Raw genomic sequence first — 22,791 nt, 5'->3', positions numbered from 1 at the left:
TTACCCTATTCTGTAAACTTGTGGTCTTCAGTCTTTCTAGATCCACTTTTAAGATCCATTCAGATGTTCAGGAAAGACTCAGCTGCAAGCATCTAGCAGGAGGTTGCATGACATCTCTGATATTTTAATATCTATGCAGATGGATTCACCTCGAGATTGGATTACTGCAATGCCGTCTACATGGGGCTGCCCTTGTCTCAAACCTGGAAGCTCCAGCTAGTGCGGAATGCTGCAACCAGGTTGTTAATGAGTCTCCCCCTACAGGAGCACATTAACCTGTGCTGAAAGCACTGCACTGGTTGCCCATTGCATACTGGATTAGTTTCAAGGTGCTGGTTCTTATCTTCAAAGCCCTATATGGCCAGGGACCTTCATACCTTAGGGATCACCTTTCCCCACATGTTCCCAGACTTCAGTCTGGGTCAAAACCCCTGCTTTCTATCCCAGGCCCTAAAGAGGCCAGGTTCATGACAACTAGAGCTAGAGCCTTTTCTGTAGCAGCCCCACACTGGTGGAATGAGCTCCTGGAGGAGGTCAGGGCACTGTGAGAGCTTGTACAGTTCCGCAGGGCCTGTTAGACAACACTCTTCCACAAGGCATTTGCAAGTTAGATCATTGGCTACTAGTCTCTGAAAAATATCTGGACCACCTCTTGCAATTTGCTCCATATAGAACATCTGGACCACTAAGATATGTTTTATGGAGAACACCTAGCTGGAATAGCAAGACAACACACTTAAGATCATAGCACCTGAAATGTCAATTTCTATGTTTTAAATTGTTTCAGCTGTTTTAATGTTTTATTGTATGTTTATATTCATGCATATGCATGACCATGTGAGCCACCCTGAGCCTGCCTCAGCAGGGAGGACAGGATACAAATTGAATTAAATAAATAAATAAATAAATGTTCAGGAAAGACGCAGCTGCAAGGGTATGGCAGGAAGTTGCGTGGCATCACTGACCTGAGTTATGAGCATACCAAAGGGGAAATGCTGGATGCCTTGAGTTGGAAGACAGATGGGCCAGGACGGTAGGTTGCTGAGCCAAGTTGTGCTGGGTTGGAGGAAGAGAGAGAGATGTCAAGGGAGACTATGGCAAAAAGAAGGCAGTCTCTGAACTCATATGTGCTAAAAAGAAATCCTCTCTGTGTGAGAAGAACCTGGATCAGAGGACAAAGGAAAGGTTGGACAAGAAGGATTTCCAGGGGTGACAAGGTCCGGCCCCTTCCCAGCCAAGCCGGCATTGCCGGCGTTCAGGCTGGGGACCATTGTTGCCCACGTGGAAGGAGGGAGCTGCTGACTGACAGCTCCGGTCCATCCGGGGGCCTCTTCTGGGCGCGGCGTCTGGGCTATATAAGCCCCGGCCCCGCCCAGAAGCACGCAGTTCACTTCTGGCTCTCTGCCCGCCTGCCCTCCCCTTTGGCAGTACAGGTCTTCACCGGTCGCCTTATTAGGGGCCAGGAACTTTTTCATCTTCACAGAATTGGACCATGTGGAGTTGTTTTTCGCCTACCTTGTACTGCCTTGTAGTGCTAGGATTTTTAGTAGGAGTTTTGTTCAGCCGCAGGCTGGAGGATGTATTGGCCACAGTGTTTTCACAGGAGCACCTATGGCTCAGCACCAGGTGTGCAGGTGGTCTGTATGAACCGCAGATGGACTGTACAGCTCAGTGCGGGGAATGCAGATCACGAAAAAGCCTCACCTGGGTTAATCTTTCCATGGGGGATTGATGTTAGCCCAGGTGGAGGACGGCTTTGGGCCTGGCCACTCAGCACCAGCCTGAATTCGAGGGGCTTGTGCTGGGGGCAGGGTGGCTCACCCTCATAGGACAAGGCGGGGTCAGGGGGTAACCCCAGGGCTTGTCCTTCTAGGTTTACCTCCTGCCGGTTATCAGTTTGATTAAGTTTGTTTCAATAAAGCGGCCCAGATTTTATACCCAACATACTGTGTCAGCCTCTTCATTCCGACTGGGCGGGCAAGCATAAAAACGTAGAAAGTACAGTCAATTAGTTAAGTCAGTCTATTTATTAAAGTTTTGTTCTGCTTTCTGTTATTGGCAAGTGTTAGAGTCTCTCAATCCATGTCTAATTACTCAGCTATTGACACATAGTGGCAGCATGGCAGATCCCACAACCCTGAAGAAAAACAGAAAGGGGGGTGGGATGTGAGAGGAACAAGGCTTACCAAAAAATGGAATGTGACAAAAGACCTGCATTTGGCAGGAGAAAATGGTGGCAACTTCTTTTCATGCTCAGTCCCCTGAGCCATTGCTTCATAGATACAAAAGCAAGTTTTGAAGAAAAATAGATCAACAGTCTGATCTATTGAATGGGGGATGAGGCAGATGATATTTCACTCTTATTCAGGTTAAACAAAGAGGATTTAGGGAAATATGATAAAGTAATAAGTTCCCAAAAAGTCCAATTGCTCAGCTAACAACATACTCACCATCAATGTTCCCTTTAAGCTACAGAGTCTTGTGAGCAAAAATTCTACTTTGTGAGCTACTGGCATTAAAGTTGTGAGCTACTGCATACATTAGTGTGCTCTAGGGTCATCCTTCCTGAGCTAAGACAAAAATGTGCAAACTGGAGGCTAAAAATCTGTGAGCTAGCTCACACTAACTCAGCTTAGAGGGAACACTGCTCACCACCACCGAGTAACATGCTGTGTCACTGAATCATAGAGTTGGAAGAGACCTCTAGGGTCATCTAGTCCAGTCTTCTGCAGAATGCAGGAAAATCCCAAATACCTCCCCCAACACTCCCAATGATCCCTGTTCCATGCCCAGAAGATGGCAAAACACCTCCAGGGTCCCTGGCCAAACTGGCCTGGAGAAAATTCCTTTCTGACCCCAAAGTGGCAATCAGCATTTCCCTGGGTGTGTAAGAAATGGCCATGAGAACTAAGCACTGATACAACCCTTCCTGCCCTCCCTCTCCTGATCTACCTAAGTTTACAGAATCAACATTGCTGTCAGATGGCCATCTAGCCTCTGTTTGAAACCTCCAAAGAAGGAGAACCCACCACCTCCTGAGGAAGCCTGTTCCACTGAGGTTCCACTCTGTCAGGAAGTTCTTTCTAATGTTTATTCAAAAACTCTTTTGATTTAATTTCAGTCCATTAATCCAGCCCAACCTCTAGGGGCAACAGAAAACAACTCCACACTATTCTCTATATGACAGTCCTTCAAGTACTTAAAGATGGTGATCATATCACCTCTCAGTCATCTCCTCTCCAGGCTAAACATACCTAGCTCCTTCAGCCTTTCTTCATAGAACTTGGTCTCCAGACTCCTCAGCATCTTTGTTGCCCTCCTCTGGACACATTCCAGCTTGTTTATATCCTTCTTAAATTGTGGTGCCCAAAACCGAACACAATACTCTAGGTGAGGTCTAACTAGAGCAGAGTAAAGCGATACCATCATTTTGCTTGGTCTGGACACTATACTACTGCCAAGGTAAGTTTCCCTCATCCTATAATGAGGCATTTGATTTTTCCTGCCTAAATTCAGAATTTTACATTAATCCCTGTTGAAATTCATTTTATTTGTCTTAGCCCAGTTTTCCAGCCTGTCAAGTTTATCTTGTATCCTGTCTCTGTCTTCTATCATATTTGCTACCTCTCCAAATTTAGTATCATCTGCAAACTTAATAAGCATTCCCTCTGTTCCTTCATCCAAATCATTTATAAAGATGTTGAACAAAACAGATCCCAGGACAGATCCTTCTGTTCCCCTCAGCATGCAAAGAGGGGCGTTGGTGTCCTTGCTCTGAACACTAGTAGCAGGTCCTTCTGAAAAACAAAACAAAAAAGGCTTGGGAATAGGGTTGCTGACATAGTGGGAGACTAACCAGTGGCCATCTGTGCTGCCCATCACCACTCTAGTGGCTGGAAGGATAAAAGGATATTTAAAATTGATGTTGGTGTCATGTCATTATGACACTTATGGTGAAAACCCACAAGTGATATCACTTTCTGGGAATTTCCAGAAACCACATGGTACAAACCTTAAGAACTTCCATAATTCCTACAGAGGTGTGACATCACTTTTTGGCTCATGCCAGAAGTAATGTTATGCTGTTACATTGACAAAGTCCCCATTACCCTGCATCCAGTCTACTGTTGGTTTGGGACACAGTTATGAGAGTCCCAACCCAAGTTCTGAAGACCACAGATCTGATCATTAGGCTAAATCACAAGTATATAGTGAAGATTTAACTACTTTATAAGCTTACCACTATACTCAAAAACATACAGCGAACACCAAATTGTATATTCTGCATATTGGCAAAAACTCAGTCGCCTGGCATTACTGCACATCTGTGGCCTGGCATTACTGCCATCAGCAGGCAGTCATGAATATGACCCACAGCTGAATATGACCCACAGTTCATCTGCAGTGCCACAAATAGAACTTCATTCAGAAATGGAAATTCCAGTGTTCAGCTAATGACTAAAAACCTGGATCAGATTATCTTGCTTTAATTCTGCATCTGTTTACAAAGTTATGATTTCCATTCTGTGTCAGCTGTGTGTATATTAGCAATTTTGCTTATTCATCAATGATGAAAGGGTTAGTAAGAAAATTGAAGACTGGCTTGATACGTGTGCAGTCCAAAAATCTTATTTCAAAGTCTTTGCAATCTTGTCAAGCTATTCAGCATGGTGTTATCGACATTTATTCTTTCTGTAAGTTTCTTTTGAAGACAGGAAACGATGAAAAGAAACTTTCTGATAGTGTAGAGGATCATCCACAGCTGTGGTTCTATTTTGAAGATCTTTACTGATCCAATCACTTTGTGTGACAATTTTCCCTTTTGCCTTGAAGTTTAAAATTACAGTCATTAATTTTGTATGTCAGTTCAATGATGCAAGCCAAATCAGCCAAACACTGAAGATCACTAATTTCCTTGCAGTCATCACCTCTGAATTTCAAATGCTGGCATATTTCTCAAGGAAGAGTCTGGAATCTTTTCAGCATTCTGTTTTGGCTGACCTTTGTGTACATGTGTGCAAGTTAAGAACTGTACTTTAGAAGGTTTCATGTAAAAACATTTTCAAAGATGATTGGAGACTATTTGACTCTTGTGCAGTCAGAAATAAATTTGTCAACCAAGTTAAGTGTTGGGACCAATGGATGAGCTTTTCAGAGAAATGAACTTCTACTATTGTTGGTGGCTCCCTTTAGGAAAAAAGGTATGACACAATTCTGTCATTTAGATACAACTTGCTTTAAATGTATATATTAGGAAAACAAAAGAGAATTGGCTTGCTTTAGGGATCCCAACCCTTCAGCCATTATTTCCCTAATGTTGCCTTGATTAACAGTCATGAAGTACAGTATAATGAAGGATAAAGAAGGAGGGACTGGAAAATAATGGTTGGAGGTGTGGGTGGAATGGTGACTAGTATCAGGCAAGGTGAAGGGTTATCACAAAAGAAGTAAAAATGGGAAAGTGTGGGAGAGCAAGTGTGGAACTGGATTTAATTCTCCCAGAATTAAAACTGATCTCCTGACTATAAGTGGGAGAAAAGTGAGGAAGGAATGACATGAGTTGGTAAAGCTATATTTAAAATTTGAATTTTGGTGGGAGGAAGTAACCTCACAGGAGAAGAGTTGGGTGATCAGAACTTTGATTCGGATGTGACATCACTTCTTTGCTGAGCTCCCTCTCAATCTCTCCTCAAACTTTTGCATAGGGTTGTCAACTCCAGGTTTGGAAATTCTTAAAGTTTTTGGAGAAGTGCTTGAGGAAGATGGATTTTGGGAAAGGGATGAGGTGCCATGGTGCCCACCCTTAGAGAGTTGCTGTTTTCTCTAGGAGAACTGATCTCTGTAGTCTGGAGCTTACTATAATTCTGGGGGGTCTCCCCAGGCCCCACCTGGGGGTTGGCAACCCTACTTTTGCTACCACTAAATCTTCAGAAATTTCCCAAACCAGAGTTGACAAACTACTAATTTTAGTTTCAGTTGTCACTATTTGCATAGGAAAATTATTTAGAGCAGGAAATTACTGTTCCCAGTCTGTTCCCAGTTCAGTGTAAGGTTTGTTAACAAGGATGAGTATGAACCAGCTAATGAACAAAAGTTAGTGATGAATTCTGGCCACTGTGTGCTTCTTGGAGTTTGTGGCAGGTCAACCAGCATGAACTTTCAAGCTGTTTGTAGACGTTTATGCCGGTTTGTGGATGAATACATTTCCAGACAGACTGTCTCTACATAAACAAAATGGTTGTCAAACAGGGGGCAGAATTCTCCAGTCTTGGAAACACTGTTGTCACTTTCAAGCTAGTCATGTCAGTTTCAAAAGCACTCCCCCCTCCCTTGCCATGCTGCTTTGTTGCACAGAGCTTTCACAATTCCATCCCCACTTGGATTTGTGACTGTATGCTTTGAGATCAGATCTTTTAAGCTTGCAGTCCCTGTGCCACTGGGTTCTGCTGGGCACTCTGTGATTGTCCTGGTATTGCTGGGCACTATATACGCTGTACTGGTTCTGCTGGGCTTACAAAAATGCCCCCCTTGCTTGGATTGTGATTGAGCTGGTATTGCCATACTGGCACTGGGTTGATTTATTTATTTTGTTTGTTTTTAATTTATTCAGTGGGTTTTTATTCTGCCCTACCCTGCAAGCAGGCTCAGGGCAGATTACAACAAAGGTGTGATACAATAGTTAAAATCAAAAATTCAATAGTTAAAACAATTAAAAACCATCTAGTTTCAGAACAGAAGACATAAATTAACTGAATTTCTACAGACTCAAAACTAGGTTCTGCTAGGCACTAGCACATTGCACTGGTTCTGCTGAGCTTTCAATTCAGTCCTGTTGAGATGGCATTGCTGCAAAGGTATTGGGTTCTGCTGGGCACTAGTACATTTAATGGGTTCTGCTGGGCTTGCAAAAATGCCCCCCTTCAGTTTCTACTGCAAAGATTCTCTAGTTTGACCTTAGTCCTCTTGGGTTTGTACTGCCACATTAGCATTGGTTCTGCTGGGCACATTGCACTACTTCTACTGAGCCTGCAAAAATGCCCCCCTCAGTTTCTACTGCTGAGATTCTTTGGGACTTTGCTTCTGTTCTGCTGGGTTTCTATTATGCTCTCTCTCTCTCCCCCCCCACCCTGTTTTTTCTCCTCCATTAGAAACAATGGAGGATGAGAGTATCATTTGGGTTTGTGTGTTTGTGACTTGGACCTTGTAAATCAAATCCTCACCAAACCTGGAGAGCAGGTAGAGGAGAGTCAGCCAGAGAACACCTGCAAGTTTGGTGTCTCTAGTTTGCACAAGATCCACTCTTGAACCTCCTGAACCTGCACCTGTCATTTCACCAGAAAACACTTTCCTGGGTCACCTTCTTGGGGGGCCACAACTCAGCCCCTGTAAACCCAAACATCACCAAACCTGGAGGGCAGGTACAGGAGAGTCATCCATAGACCTCCTGTGTATTTGGTGTCTCTAGCATGCCAGGGGTCATGTTCTATTGCACTACAAACCTCATGAACAGGCCTCGGATTTAGTAGGAGCTCACAGGAGTACAGCTCCTGAACCTTTCTGAGAGTTCCACCTCCTTGTCCATTGAATAGTATGTGTAGCTGCATAACAATCCCTGGATGAGCTCCACCACCTATTTTTCTACAAAACGATCCCTGCTTATTAATATAACTGGTTTGTTTAGCCCTTAAAAGGTTTTGACAGTTTGTGGTTCATGAACCGGGCATGTCATGAACCATGAACCAAACCACATTTTCTGGGTTCATGCCCACCCCTGTTTGTAAAGGCAAGGTCTCCAATTACATGTGCAGAACCTATTCACATAGCAGTTAAGCAGAACTTCAGAGGACTTGGAAGAGATTTTAGCCACATCAGAGAGCATCACCCCATTCTCCTTTCTTAGTGAATGCTGATATGTCACTTACATTCCATAATTTGCATGGCATAACTATCCCTAGCCAAGTAGACACAAATACCTTTGTTAAATTGTTCAAATTTGCCCTGTTCTGCCATTATGATTTAAGTGATCTAACAATGTATAAAGGGAGATTCTCTTGAAAACTCTGGTCACCATTTTGTGGTAATAGGGCTACATGTACATTTTTTGTACAAGAGATCAGACATTTTGGACTTTTTTCAGATATGTGTTCACATGTATCAAACCTGGAAAATACATGAATTACCTCACAAAATGGTGACTTCATACACTGGAAGGATTGTGGGTAGCACATTCTCTTATTACTTGAGATTGGAGTGCCAAAATCCTAAAACGAAAAAGAGCCATTGTCTCAGTGCATTGTAATGCAGGGACTAAATGATCTGCAGCACATTTTACTATGCTGAGTATCTGTAATCAATATATCTAATTCTTAACATGGCCTGGTCTGTGGATATTTAAATCCAGAAACTGGAGCTGTGAACAGACAAGACAGATCTTTCTACAAGCTGGAGAAAATCTCCAGGTTTGCAGAAAAATCTGGAATCTTAAAAAACAAACATTGGGCCACTATGAGTGTTGATAACCACAACAGTATTACCAGCCTTCAAACACTGCTTTCTGTCAGTGAAAGTCAGAGGAAGGGGTGAAAAGGAGGCAGGGCCATTTTGAAAGCCTCCCAGGCACCCCTGCTCCTCTCTCTCATACCCTAGAGAAAGGACTCATCTGGGCCAGGTCCAGCAGCAACCACTGGGCAACCTGCTACCAGCCAATTTGTGCAATTTACCCCAACTGCAGCAGTGGCCTCACAAATCTCCTGGGCCCAGTAGGTAGCCAGCACCCAAATTATGTTATTTGACTAGGCCTGGCAGTAGTCACCACAACACTGCTATCTGCTGCCATATGACTTGGCCAAACTTTTTCCAGGAAAAAAACTGCTGGGTGAGGGGAAGAAGAAAAGAGGGAAAACTGAGAGACAATGTTTTGTAGTGGTTAGAGTACTAGACACTGATTCAAATCTCACAGGGTTGTTGTGAGGATAAAATGGAGGAGAGAAAAAAAAGCTGGGTACCCTTTGAGGGAAACCGGGGGTTATAAATTAATTAAATAAAACAAAGCTGGTGATTGTTGGGCAGATAAAGAAAGGTTGGTTGGTGAGTGATAAGGAAGCATGGAAAGAAAAGAGTATGGGGCTCCCAGATGGAGAGAAAGAGGAAATTGTGTGGGGAAGTGACCCCTCCCTTAAGTCTTTGCAGGTTCCTCATTTATATTATGTAGATTTGCTAAGTATGCCCGGCCCCTCCCAGCCAAGCCGGCTTGCCGGCGCTCAGGCTGGGGGCCGCCTTTGACGCCCCGGAAGGAGGGAGAGGCGACATCACACCACATACGGGTGTTTTGTCGTGGGCGTGGAGCCGGGGCTATATAAGCCCCGGCTCCCGCCCCCTCGGCACGCAGTCCTTTTGGCTCTCTGTCTGAGAGCCACATGCCGGTTGGGCCTGGGACAAGGGCGATCGGGCTGGGACTGCGGGTTGCGTTGCGCGAGCGGCGGCTTGTTTTTTCCGGCATCGGAGGCTAAGCGGCGCAGTGAAGTCGGGTTTGCTGGGGCCTTGGGTGGCCGGGAGGCCGGGGCTGAGGGCGCGCTCGCGAGGAGCATACCTGGGCCTGGGGTTGCTGGGGCTCCCTCCTTACGGCAAGAGAGGCCGCGGCCTCGTTGTGATTCCCAGGGCCGCTGGGGGCTCCCTCCTTGCAGCAGCTATTCCTTTCCCTCACATCGGGCGAGGCGCGCAGCGGTCCCGCTTGGCGGGCAGTTCGCCAGCGGGCGGCAAGTGAGGCTGTGGCCTCGTCGTGGATTCCAGGGTCTTATAGCTGTGGCTGGTAGCCACTTCAGTGCAGTGGGTTGTGTGGGTTTGCACCCTGGTTGTGGCTGGCCTGGAGGGGTATTGGTTGGGAGCGATAAGTTTCAGCCCCACTCCACCCCCCCTCTCTTTTTTGGACAGGCGATTTGACCCACTCCAGGGGCAACTCCCCCCCCTCCCCGTTTCAAGGCTGTTTGGTGGCTCAGTAGTGAGGCTGGTGCACCACTCTGCCCCCCCCTTTTTCTTGCATTTTGGTGGTGGCACTGCTTCAGTTTGCCTTCTGCCATACACCTCTGGGTGCCTGCTCCCCCCCCCCACTGTGGCCCAGGCTACGGGGCGGGTACTACGCGGTCTTGCAGGAGCATTTCATTGTTGCACCCCCTCCTCTCTCTGATTGTAAAATACACTCCTGGTCGGTGGGTGGTTCAGAAGGCTTCTTGAGTGCCTGGGTTTTCATACATTGCTATCTGGTGACTTGTTCAGGATGGCGCCTAAGAAAGGCCAGGGCAAGTCGAAGGGAAAACAGCCCGCCCGCCCACCCCGTGGGCGTGGTCAGCAGGGCACTCCAGTTGAGGAGCCTGGCCAAGGAGAGAGGGTTAGGCTCGCTATCATGAGCCAGCTGGATGATTTAGAACAGGATAGATTGGCTAGGGGCGCTCCCATTTGGGGTGGGCGTCGCCGGGCCTCCGGCCGGTCGGCGCGCCTGACTTTTGAGGCAGAAGTACTTGCACGTCTATCTGCTTTGCAGGGTGGGCCATCTGAGCCTGAACCACCGGCGGTACCAGATCAGGAGGAGGATCCAGAGGAGGGCCCATCAGGTACGGCGTTCGGCAGCGGTGCAGCCGGAGGTAGCGGGCAGCAGCCCCTTGGTGGTGCCGGCGTTTTTCCAGGTGATGGTGGTAAGCCCCCTCTTCTGCCAACTCAGGGGTGGCCATGGGCCCCCATTCAACTTCCTCCCCCCCCGGCGGCCCCGAGTGGGGCGGCCTGGGGTATGGGGCAACTGGGAGTAGTGGAGCAGCCGGGTCCTGGCCAGCCTTGGGCTTGGGGTTTTCATGGAACTAACCCACTCCCCTGTCCAGTCTTGTCCACAAGTGGCCAGTTGGCAGGTGCTGCGGCGCCGCCCACAGCCCCTTCAGCCCTGCCCGCATCGGGCATTTGGCCATGGAGCGGTCAGCAGCTGGTGCCTCAGAGTCGCGGGTGGTTTTACCCCCCCAACCCATATGCTAGCATCCCCTTTCATATCCTTCCATACGGCGATACCTCTCTGCCATTGGGGGATCATTTAACGGCGGCCACGCGCGAGAAAATCCTCCGTGGCGAGTACGTGGACGTTTTCGGTCTCCTTTTCAGAGAGCTCGAAAAGAAAAGTAAAGATGAGCTCGATGATAAGGAGAAAGAAAAGCTGAAACGTCGGAAAGTTGATAGGTCATGGGCGAACTGGTTGCCTGGATTTTTGATTTATGCCGGTGTAATTGCGAGAGCGCAGCCGGCTCGGGCGGCGGCTCTTTTTCAGTATATAGACATTGTTTATAGGGCTTATACGGACTTCGTGGGCGCAGCTTGGCTGCAGTACGACGAGGCTTTCCGTATGAGGGCCGCCGTCAATCCAGGGATGCCGTGGGATCAAATAAATCAGCAGCTGTGGCTACAGCTGATGTCCCCGGCAAAACCAAACGCCGGAGACAGGTCCGACAGTGGCCATCTTGTACAGAGGTTGCAGCAACAACAGTTTTCTACAGGGGCTTGCGATGCTGCGGGCCAGTCAGTTCAGTCCCGGCTGTTATGTTGGGAGTTCGCAGCTAAGGGAGCGTGCCCCAGGAAACCTTGTAAGTTCCGACATGAGTGCCCACTCTGCAGCGGGGCCCATGCACTTTCTGCCTGTAGCAGATCTACATCCAGACCGGGCGGTAAGACCTCTGGGGGCAGCGGTGGCGGGCAGCAGCCACCGGGAAAAGGGGCCCAGCCCCATCCGCCCGACGACACTCAATAGGCTGTTGAGCATATACCCGTGCAAGCCCGAGTCTGAGTATACAGGTGATTAAGTTAAGAAGGCCGAACTTATAGGGCCTTCTGGTCACCTAATGGTGGGTGGCGGGCCTTTCGGTTTGTATTGTGGTTATTATGCTGACTGCTGTTTCTCTTTTCAGATGCTGGGCTCGTGGTGAGTGACGTCGTGTTCTCATCTGCGGGCACAGCTCGGTTTTCTAGGTTTCCCATTTTGCCAGACGGTCTCCGGTGGGCACCCAGCTCGGCCTCAGTGCTTGGGCTACCGTGTATCGGCTGGGTTGTCTGGGGCTGTGCTGGCCTGGGATCACGCCCTGTTGTTCTAGTAGGCTGACCTGTATCGGCCATGGTGTTTATTTTTGGTTGGGGCAACCGGGCCTTTTTAGTGGGCTACGGCAGGGGGTTTGGTTGGCTCTGGGCCACCCGGTGGGGCGCTAATGCCTAAGCAGAGGCGTGGCATTGGCGGTGGCTGGAGGAGGTTTGGCCACAGGGTTTACCAGGGGAGCACCTATGGCCTAGCACCATCGGTGCGGTGGTCTGCAGGAACCGTAGATGGGCTACACGGCTCAGTGCGGGGAATGCAGATCACAGGGAGCCTCACCTGGGTGGATCTTTCCATGGGGATCGATGCCAGCCCAGAGGGTGATGGCTGGAGGCCTGGCCGCTCAGCTACAACCCGAATACGGCGGGCTTGTGCTGGGGGCAGGGTGGCTCGCCCTTTGGACAAGGCGGGGTCCAGGTGTTGACCCCAGGGCTTGTCTGGTTCAGGTTTCACCCCCTGCCAGGTGCAGTTGTTAAGTGTTTAATAAAGCGGCCCGGTTTTAAACCCAATTCTTGTGTCTGCCTCTTTATTCCGACTGGGGGGTCAAATTATATGCAGTTAATTCACCCTGAGCCCATATAAAATACACATAGAATTGTTCTGTTAGAGTGCTTTTGTATCATAACAGAGTGTTGATGCTTTTCCAGCATAATTTTAGAAAATTGCTGTGAAATTCAGAACTTAATCACTGAAGAGACACAACAATGGCAATTTTGTCTCAGGAAGGTTAAACAGAAATAGAAGCAAATGATCAATGAATCAAACAATCGGTGGGAATTCTTTTGAGAAATGTAAGAGAACTATAATTTCTATCTAATTATAATAATTTCAGTAGAAAGATATATTTAATCAATAATACACATATATGCTTTATGAACAGAAAAAAACCCCCAAAGAGATTTAATTTAAAAGGCTAATTGAAAAGCTGACTTCTTTGCTGAACTGGAGATAGGTATTATATCTGCTTAGATGCTGATGACAAATTGCAAGGCACTTTGTTACAATCTTATGAATGGGATGAAATTTAAGTACATGCATTAAAGGCAACAAACTTCACAGTGCAGAAAAGAAGAAATAGAACTCTGAGAGCCAGAGTGTTCCAGTGAGCAGAAAGCTGGAATCCCACCAAGGAGATAAATGACAATAAATTCAAGTTCTACTTTGCTGCTGTTCTTCAGCAAGTTGTTGTCACTCGGTTCTCAGTATTTGTAAAATATTAATAAAAGCACCTTACCTCCCAGGATTGTTATAAGGACAAAAAAAAGGACAATTGTAATGCTTCCCACACGGGCTGCCTTGGTAAAGTTCTGGGAAACTTCACCTGGTTCACAATGTAGCTGCCCATCTGTTGACAGGAATGGGCCACAATAAATATATTATGTCACTTTAAACTCAACTTCACCGTTTGTGCTGTTTGGGACCTGCAAAGTCTTAACTAGCAGGAACTGTGCTATTTCAAGACCTCCCTCTTCAGACATGAAGCAACATGTACACTTAGGATGGGTGAAGAGACCCTGCTTTTCATATTGTACTATATTCGGCAATTAGGGAAGCTCTCATGACAAGGCTTTCTGAGTGGTGTCTCTGCGACAGAAGCCAGCAGCAGCTTGTATGGGAGAGTGCTGTAAGAATACCCACTTGTGCCTCTGAGCACTGTGAAAGGAGAAGAGGTGTGTGGTGTGGTAACTAGAAGGCACTAGGAGTCAGCAACAGAGATGCTATGGTGGGACAGTGGCTGGAGCACCATGAAGATGCACAGCTCCTGAATGGTCAGCAGAACCTGATGTGAGTACATGAAATGACCTCACTATATGGAACTGTACGGAAATTTAAAAAAAAAATTGGGCAGAAGTGATAATGTGGAGACCATTTTTTAACCTTTAAGATATCTCTGCTTGTATTTCCCGTGGTTCTAGAAATTCCTACAAGCAATAAATTGTGGCCAAAGACCATACTGGAATGCAACTTTGCAGATGGTCTGCATTCCTCTGTCCCATATTGCTTCAGGAATCCTGCTCACAGTGCCAATTGTATTACCCATGGTTCTAGAGATTCCTACAAGAAATAAATTGTGGCCAAAGAAATGCAGCTTTATTCAGCTTTAACGAAGAGTAACAGTGAAAATATCCCTCACCCACCCAAGTGAGCTTTATAAGGAGAAAGAAAAGTCAACTTCACAAGGCTAGCAGTCTATCCAGGAAACCAGGCTGGAGTGCAGAGTGTCTCTACAGCTTGCACACAGCTTAGAAGTTTGTCCTCTCCCTTGCAAGGCCTTTTCACTCCCCTGCTGTCTTCTGTGCTTGAAGTTGTTCTCCCTGTAGTGTATTGTGCTTAAGGAAAGCACCGCGCGGCCATGCAGCAGAGGCGACCAGGGGAAGTCCCCTGGTCACTTGGTGTAGCGCGCGAAAGGACTCCACCAATCAAGATCTGTGGCGGGAAGTTTGACTGGCCAGGATTGGTCTGGGCCAGCTAGAGGGCTGTTCTGGGTAAAGTGTATTTAAAGCAGGTCCCGGCCCGCGTTGCCCCGTTCTGTGATGTACCTTTCAATAAAGTATGTTGCCTTCTACACGTCTCGTCACTGAGTACATTACACTCCCTCTGCCGTCTTCCAAAGCTACTGTCTTTCAAAGCTGCCGCTGAATCTGTCACCGAGGCTGTCACCAAAGCCGTCACTGCCCTCTCTCCACAGTTGCCTGCTTCTTATCTACACAGCTCTCCCATCCCAGGTGTTCTTCATTTACAATGCTGTGTAGGATTTACCTCCCTGCTGTCCTGGATTCTGCTGACTCATGGAGAAGGGCTGTATGGCTCACCACTTATCTAATTTCCACTACAATCCACCCCTTGGTGACCTTCGACCATGCTTCTTCTCATTGTCTCATTCACAGTCTGCAGTCATTCAAGAAGGGTCTTGAAGGCACTTTATTCTCGGAGAAAAAGGGAACAAAAACAAGTATTAATACCATTTCATTCTCTTTTCTTTAATTTCGCCACACCTAAGCATATTGGGGAAGCAGCATTAGTCACCATAACCCAATATGTGGCTCCTGGGCCTTTGCTGATAACTTCTCCTGCCTGGTTTGGTTTGTTCGGGTACACAACCCAAACCTTCTACCCTGGGGTAAGGTCTACATCTGTGCATCCAAACCCTGTATCTCCTTTGATAGTAGGTTGCCCCGGGCCTCTTATTTCTTGTATATCAGGCATATGTATCTTTTCACATATCAACTGGGCAACACGTTGATCTACCTTGTCCTTTTTGCCACAAACTCCACACAGCCACCTCTTGGTTAGCAGATACTTGTAGCTCAAATGGGAGTCCTTTTAAAAAAGGACCTAGGGGCATCACAGCTTCTACAGCAGCCTTTGCATCTGCTAGAGCTGTATGCTGACGTTCCCCCCATTCAAATTGAGCTTTCTTTCTGGTTACCTGGTAAATAGGGCATAGAATCTGTGCAAGATGTGGTATATGTTGTCTCCAGAAACCCATCAGGCCAATGATCCGCTGGGTCTCACTCTTAGAGGTAGGAGGCTGCAAGGCTGCTATTACATGTAGCACCTTCTCTGGTATATGCCTGACTGGTCTGGCCCACACCACCCCTAGGAACTGTACCTGTTGCGCTGGACCCTGTATTTTCTTCAGGTTGATTTCCCATCCTCGAGAATGCATGTGATCCACCACAGTGGTCAGTCCTTGCTGCACCTCCTGCTCTGTAGGGCCTGAAATAATAATAACAATAACAACAACAACAACAACAACAATAATAATACATTTTATTTATATCCCGCCCTCCCCGCCGAAGCAGGCTCAGGGCGGCTCACAACATATAAATTCCAATTTACAGTAAACATCAATACAATTAGATAAAAATTCATTAAATAAAACATCATATTTAAAACCATCATATACAATTAAAATTAACATTTATGGTGCTACATCTCAGATGTTTTCTTCAGTAAATTTGGTGGCTGGATATGTCTACAGCAGATCTGTCTTAGGTCTATATTTAGGCGAAGGCCATTTTAAAAAGAGTAGTCTTGCAGGCCCTATGGAATTGATCAGGGCCTGCTCTTCATCTGGAAGTTGATTCCACCAGTGTGGAGCTACGATTGAAAAGGCCCGTTCTTGTGTGCTCTTCAATTTGGCCTCCTTTGGCCCAGGGATTGTCAGCCAGTTCTTCCCCCCTGATCTCAGTACTCTCTGGGGCTCATATGGGGAGAGACGTCATCAATATAATGTACCATCAACAAAGCAGGACTCAAAATTACCTGGCTCAGGTCTCTTGCCACCAGTCCATGGCATAGGGTGGGGCTATGCAGATACTTTTGTGTAGGACTTGAAATGTGTATTGCTGCCCCTCCCATGTGAAAGCAAAGTGATCCTGAGAAGCCTTATCAATACCAATACTTATCAATACCAATACTTAGCCAAATCAATCACAGCATGCCACACCCCAGCATTCTTTTCTATGTTCTCCAATAAAGTCACCATATCTGGTACAGCTACTGCCAATGGTGGAGCCTGTTTGTTCAGTTGGCGATAGTCCACAGTCATTCTCCAGCTTCCATCAGACTTTTTCACTGGCCATACTGGAGAATTAAAAGGAGACACTGCTGGTCTTAGAATTCCCACTTCCAAGAGTCCCTTTATGGTCTCAGAGATTTCTTTATACCCACCTGGCAAACGATATTGCTTTACATTTACTGGCTGCTTAGGTGGTGGTATATACAAAGGAGTCCACTTAGCTCTCCCCACTAAGATGGAGCAAATTCCAAATGCAAACCTGCCTACAGGAGTTTGAAACACTTTTCCTCTAAGTAAATAAATACCAATAATGTACACAGGAACCTGAGAAACCAATACAGTAGCCCAAAAGGGTGCAGACTTTCCCAGAGCTAGACATACCTGCGCCTGCCTGGTACGCTCTTCTCCATCCTCATAAGCATTAATGTATACTATGGGTCCTTTGTGTCAGCGAAGGAGCATTGAAGTTTCAACAATGAACAGGCTTAGCTTTGTTGAAAACAAAGTTTCCTTTTATTGATTACAGCAATGCATTTCACTACGCAAGTTCGTTGATACTAATAACGAGAGGGGTACAAGCATGAGCATATATGGATACACATCAAAGCATGGGGTTTTTAAATCATTTCCCATAATAAAACTGGGGCTCCTCTGTTGAGAATAGCCAGGGCGCCTATCTGTTATCTCCCACCTACATAAACTGTCTCTCCTCCCCTGCTATGGCCTTGCTCGTCTCCGCTAGGCACCTGGGAACCGGCTAGATGTTTTACACTTCAAAAGGCCGTTTGGCACCTCGGCTCCCCCCTCCCGACCATCCTTCACATTCCTCTACAATGCTGGGGTTAGTACAGCAAAAGGCATAAGGTTAGTTACCAGTAAATAAACAGTGCAGGTAATAAAGTAAACTTCAATGTATACAAGCTGACACTTTGTGCTTATCTGGGTTCCCATGAATAAGATTTGCCTCTGCCCATGTCCATCAAGGCCATTACACATTGTGTGTTTCCCTTAGATCAATGTATTGTTAGAGGTATATGTGGGCGTCGGTCTCCAGGAATGACTGTCTTCATTATCCTTCTCACTGGAGCCTTGCCACACCCCTAATCCAAAGGTATGGGTATATCCCACCCCTCTGCTGTCTTGGAAGAGGATGGATAACATAAGCTCCCCTTCTCAGGGGGAGCAGTTGGAGTTACCCCTCTTACCTGAGCTCTTTTGGCTTGTGTTACCTTTCCTTTTTGTTCCTGGGTAGCACACTTCCATTTCCACAATCTGGAACAAGTCAGGTGTTGGAAGGCCATCTATCTTCTTTTTTAGTACTCCTTCCCTGAGAAGCTCAACAAACATCTGCCTTCGGGTTACTTTTGGCTTCTTCCTCTGCTGCCATTCCTTTTTCTCTACTGTGGCAGCCCATGTCCTAGGTTTATTTTCCCCTGAAACATCCCCCAACTGACCCAAAAGAATCACCGCATCTCCCACTGCTTGTTCTTGAGCAGGTCCTAGCAAAGCTAACAGAGCACCATGCAGCTTGGGTAGGGCTCCTCTAAGTAACTGTGCTCTCATGCCAGCTGTGAGAGGCATGGGGTCAGGACCTGGGAAGTTGGGGATATAAATCCCAGTTTGCATTGCCATTCCTCTAAGCTGTGCTGCTGCCTCAGCAATGGTATACCAGGGTGGCAAATTCTCTTCCCAATCCATGGGGGCAGGGTACCTTTGTCTTACCCCCATACAAACCCAATCAAAAAGGGGCTGTGCTTGGCCATTAGCTCACCTCAAGTACCCATTGATGAGGATGTCATTGGACAGGGAATCCAATTTCAACAATTCCTGGAGGCTCATATGCACATCTGTGCAGCCTTGGTCCCAGAGTCTCACTAGCCATTGGCTCAAAAGTTCCCTAGGTTGCTGCTTAGCACTTTTGGCAATTTCAGTTAATTTCTGCTGACTGAAATCCCTCACAGTGCGAGTAACCTGTGCTTGTCCCCCCAGAGGACCTTTTGCTTTGTTAGTAACCAAAGGTCTCACCTGCACTTCATTATCTCCACTTCCTTCCCCTTCTGTCCACTCTCCCTCACTAGAATCCCACGAGTCAGCAGAATCCCAGTCTCTAGAGGCTTTAAGTGTTCTGACCTTGTGGGGGCATTTTTTCTTCTCCGGGTGTCATCTTACCTTAGCAATACAGACAGCCATCATACCAGCCTGTTCTTCAGCAGCATGCTGGCTCTCTCTTGCTTCTTAAGAGCTTCCTGCAAAAACAACTGCTGCTCCTTTAAGGCACTTATCTCCTCCACTTATCCTCCTCCTGCTCTTGCTTCCAGAACTCTTCTAATAACTCTCAGACCCTTCTGAGTGCAGTTAGAAGTAGCCAGCCTATTTTACCACATTCCTCTACTTTTCCTTCTCCTCCTCCTTTATTTTCCTTAGACATTTCTTTATAGCCCTGGGTGTGGGGCCTCCTGCCTTCTCTAACACAGAGTCCCACTTCGTAGATGAGGCCATTTGGTTTAATATATGTGCAGCTGGTGCCCATGAACTTGTACAGGACGATACTGGAATGCAACTTTGCAGATGGTCTGCATTCCACTGTCCCCATATTGCTTCAGGAATCCTGCTCACAGCGCCGATTGTATTACCCATGGTTCTAGAGATTCCTACAAGAAATAAATTGTGGCCAAAGAAATGCAGCTTTATTCAGCTTTAACAAAGAGTAACAGTGAAAATATCCCTCACCCACCCAAGTGAGCTTTATAAGGAGAAAGAAAAGTCTACTTCACAAGGCTAGCAGTCTATCCAGGAAACCAGGCTGGAGTGCAGAGTTTCTCTACAGCTTACACACAGCTTAGAAGTTTGTCCTCTCCCTTGCAAGGCCTTTTCACTCCCCCGCTATCTTCTGTACTTGAAGTTGTTCTCCCTCTGCCGTCTTCCAAAGGTGCTGCTGAATCTGTCACCGAAGCCGTCACCGTCCTCTCTCCACAGTTGCCCACTTCTTATCTACACAGCTCTCCCATTCCAGGTGTTCTTCATTTACAATGCTGTGTAGGATTTAACCCCCTGCTGTCCTGGATTCTGCTGACTCATGGAAAAGGGCTGTATGGCTCACCACTTATCTAATTTCCACTACACTGCTATACACTACATATTGATTTTGATAATTTTAGTTTTAGGCCTTCCTGTCTGTTAAAAGCATGAATGCCAGACTAGCTGGGGTGTTATTTGTGGGACTTCTGGGGGCAGGAACTGAACCAATGTAGTTTTCTTTACCAGCTCTTTTGTCAGTGGTGGGGCAGGGAGGCTGTTACTACAGCAGTGCAGGCTTTTCTTTTCTTCTTCCTCCCAGCCTGGCCTAACAGGCATGGTGTTGAGTCCTGGAGTTTCCTCTCAAATCTGCTTGTCGCAGATAATCCAGGTCCACCAGCCAATGGTCTGTGGCTGTATGGCTGGAGACCCACCTTTGCCTCCTTGGAAGGAGGAAGAGGCGTCCATTGGTGGCAATGCCACATCTGGGTTCTTTGGTTTGGAGGCAGGGCAGGAGTTCCTCTTGGCCACCCTACCTCCATCTTCGCCCTGATTGCAGCCCACCCTCCTGCCCAGTAAGCAGTGTAGGCTTTGACTGGTCACCCCTTTGGGGGGCCAGGTAGGAATTTTTCACTCCTCCTGAAATGGGAGGGGTGTTTTCACCTATCTTTTACTGTGGCAGTGATTTGGGTAATTAGATCAGGGGTGCTGTTAAATTGATTGGCCATTTTACAAGTTGATAGGATTTTAGTGGACATGAAATGTGGTTTGGTGAGTCCCAGCTGGAAAAAAATACATTTTTTTAGGAGGGTAGAAGTCTGATGAGTACAGGCCTTGGATTGTATGGTTCTGGGTGAGGAAAGCAGACTGTCTTTAGGAATAATCTTGGAGGGATTCTTTCCTTGAGTTGTATGACTCTGGGGTGGGAATTTCGGGGTGATTTCCCCTTGCTGTGCCAGCCATGCGCCAATGGTTCCTGCCTGGGGCAGAGTGGCTTGCCCATTATATCAAAAGGGAGGGGTTGGTTGACCCCTGGCCTTGGTAATACTGCAGGTTAGTTTTGCCCTTGCCATTTAAATTAATGTTAAGAGTTAAATAAAGTGGCCCTTTAGTTAACCTAACACTTAAGTGCGTCTCTTTCTTCCAATGGGGGAGGCCAAAAGGGCCCTGTTGTGCTGCCTGGCACCTCGGTCTTATGGCTTCACCCACCCACCATATTATCTCACTTTTGCAAGCATTTTCTTTTTCTTTGCTGTCATTGTCACAGCTGTGTCAGCAGTGTCAGCATGGAGCTGGAGCCGTTTGGGGTGATATATGACCTGCATATCTATTCCCCCCATCTTCAGAGATCCTCTTAAGGGATTTTGGGGAGAAAGCTTATGGGGGACATGCCTAGCTCAGGGGCTGTCAGAGCACCCTCACTTTCAAGTGGCAGGGGAAAACCACACTATGGCCTGCACCCAGGGCTTTTTTTTTGCAGCAGGAACTCCTTTGCATATTAGGCCACATCTTCCTGATGTAGCCAATCCTCCTGGAGCTTACAGTAGGCCCTGTATTAAGAGCCCTGTAAGTTCTTGCAGGATTGGCTATATCAAGGGTGTGTGACCTAATATGCAAAGGAGTTCCTGCTACAAAAAAAAGCCCTGCCTGCACCTATGCTAGGTGGGGAACTGGTTGTAGAACAAGCAAGAGGTGATAAAAGGCTGATTTAGCAATATTGGTGATCTGGGCCTCCATAGTTAATGAGGCATCTGGTATCATAAGAACATAAGAGAAGCCATGTTGGATCAGACCAATGGCCCATCCAGTACAACACTCTGTGTCATACAGTGGCCAAAAAAAAAATTCTATCTATCTATCTATCTATCTATCTATCTATCTATCTATCTATCTATCTATCTATCTATCTATCTATCTATCTATCTATCTATCTATCTATCTATCTACACACTGTGGCTAATAGCCACTGATTGACCTCTGCTCCATAATTTTATCCAATCCCCTCTTGAAGCTGGCTATGCTTGTAGCCGCCACCACCTCCTGTGGCAGTGAATTCCACATGTTAATCACCCTTTGGGTGAAGTACTTCCTTTTATCCGTTTTAACCTGACTGCTCAGAAATTTCATCAAATGCCCATGTGTTCTTGTATTGTGAGAAAGGGAGAAAAGTACTTTTTTCTCTACTTTCTCCATCCCATGTATTATCTTGTAAACCTCTATCATGTCAGCCCGCAGTCAACGTTTCTCCAAACTAAAGAGCCCCAAGCGTTTCAACCTTTCTTCATAGGGAAAGTGTTCCAACCCTTTAATCATTCTAGTTGCCCTTTTCTGCACTTTCTCCAATGCTATAATATCTTTTTTGAGGTGTGGCGACCAGAACTGCACACAGTACTCCAAATGAGACCGCACCATCGATTTATACAGTGGCATTATGATACTGGCTGATTTGTAATCAATTCCCTTCCTAATAATTTCCAGCATGGCGTTAGCCTTTTTTATTGCAATCGCACACTGTCTTGACATTTTCAGTGAGTTATCTACCATGGCCCCAAGATTTCTCTCTTGGTCAGTCTCTGCCAGTTCACACCCCATCAACTTGTAATTGTAGCTGGGATTCTTGGCCCCAATGTGCATTACTTTGCACTTGGCCACATTGAATCGCATCTGCCATGTTGACACCCACTCACCCAGCCTTAACAGATCCCTTTGGAGTGCCTCACAATCCTCTCTGGTTCTCACTACCCTGAACAATTTAGTGTCATCTGCAAACTAGGCCACTTCACTGCTCATTCCCAACTTCAAATCATTTATGAACAAGTTAAAGAGCATGGGACCCAGTACCGAGCCCTGCGGCACCCCACTGCTTACTGTCCTCCACTGTGAAGACTGCCCATTTATACTCACTCTCTGCTTCTTATTAATCAGCCAGTTTTTGATCCACAAGAGGACCTGTCTTTTTACTCCATGACTCTCGAGCTTTCTAAGGAGCCTTTGATGAGGAACTTTATCAAAAGCTTTCTGGAAGTAAAGGTAAACAACATCTATTGGGTCTCCTTTGTCCACATGTTTTTTCACCCCCTCAAAGAACTGTAACAGGTTAGTGAGGCAAGATCTTCCCTTACAGAACCCATGCTGA

Source organism: Heteronotia binoei, unplaced genomic scaffold (assembly GCF_032191835.1).
Source record: "Heteronotia binoei isolate CCM8104 ecotype False Entrance Well unplaced genomic scaffold, APGP_CSIRO_Hbin_v1 ptg000323l, whole genome shotgun sequence".
Classification (NCBI taxonomy): Eukaryota; Metazoa; Chordata; class Lepidosauria; order Squamata; family Gekkonidae; genus Heteronotia; species Heteronotia binoei.
Note: the sequence above shows the minus strand (reverse complement) of the source record.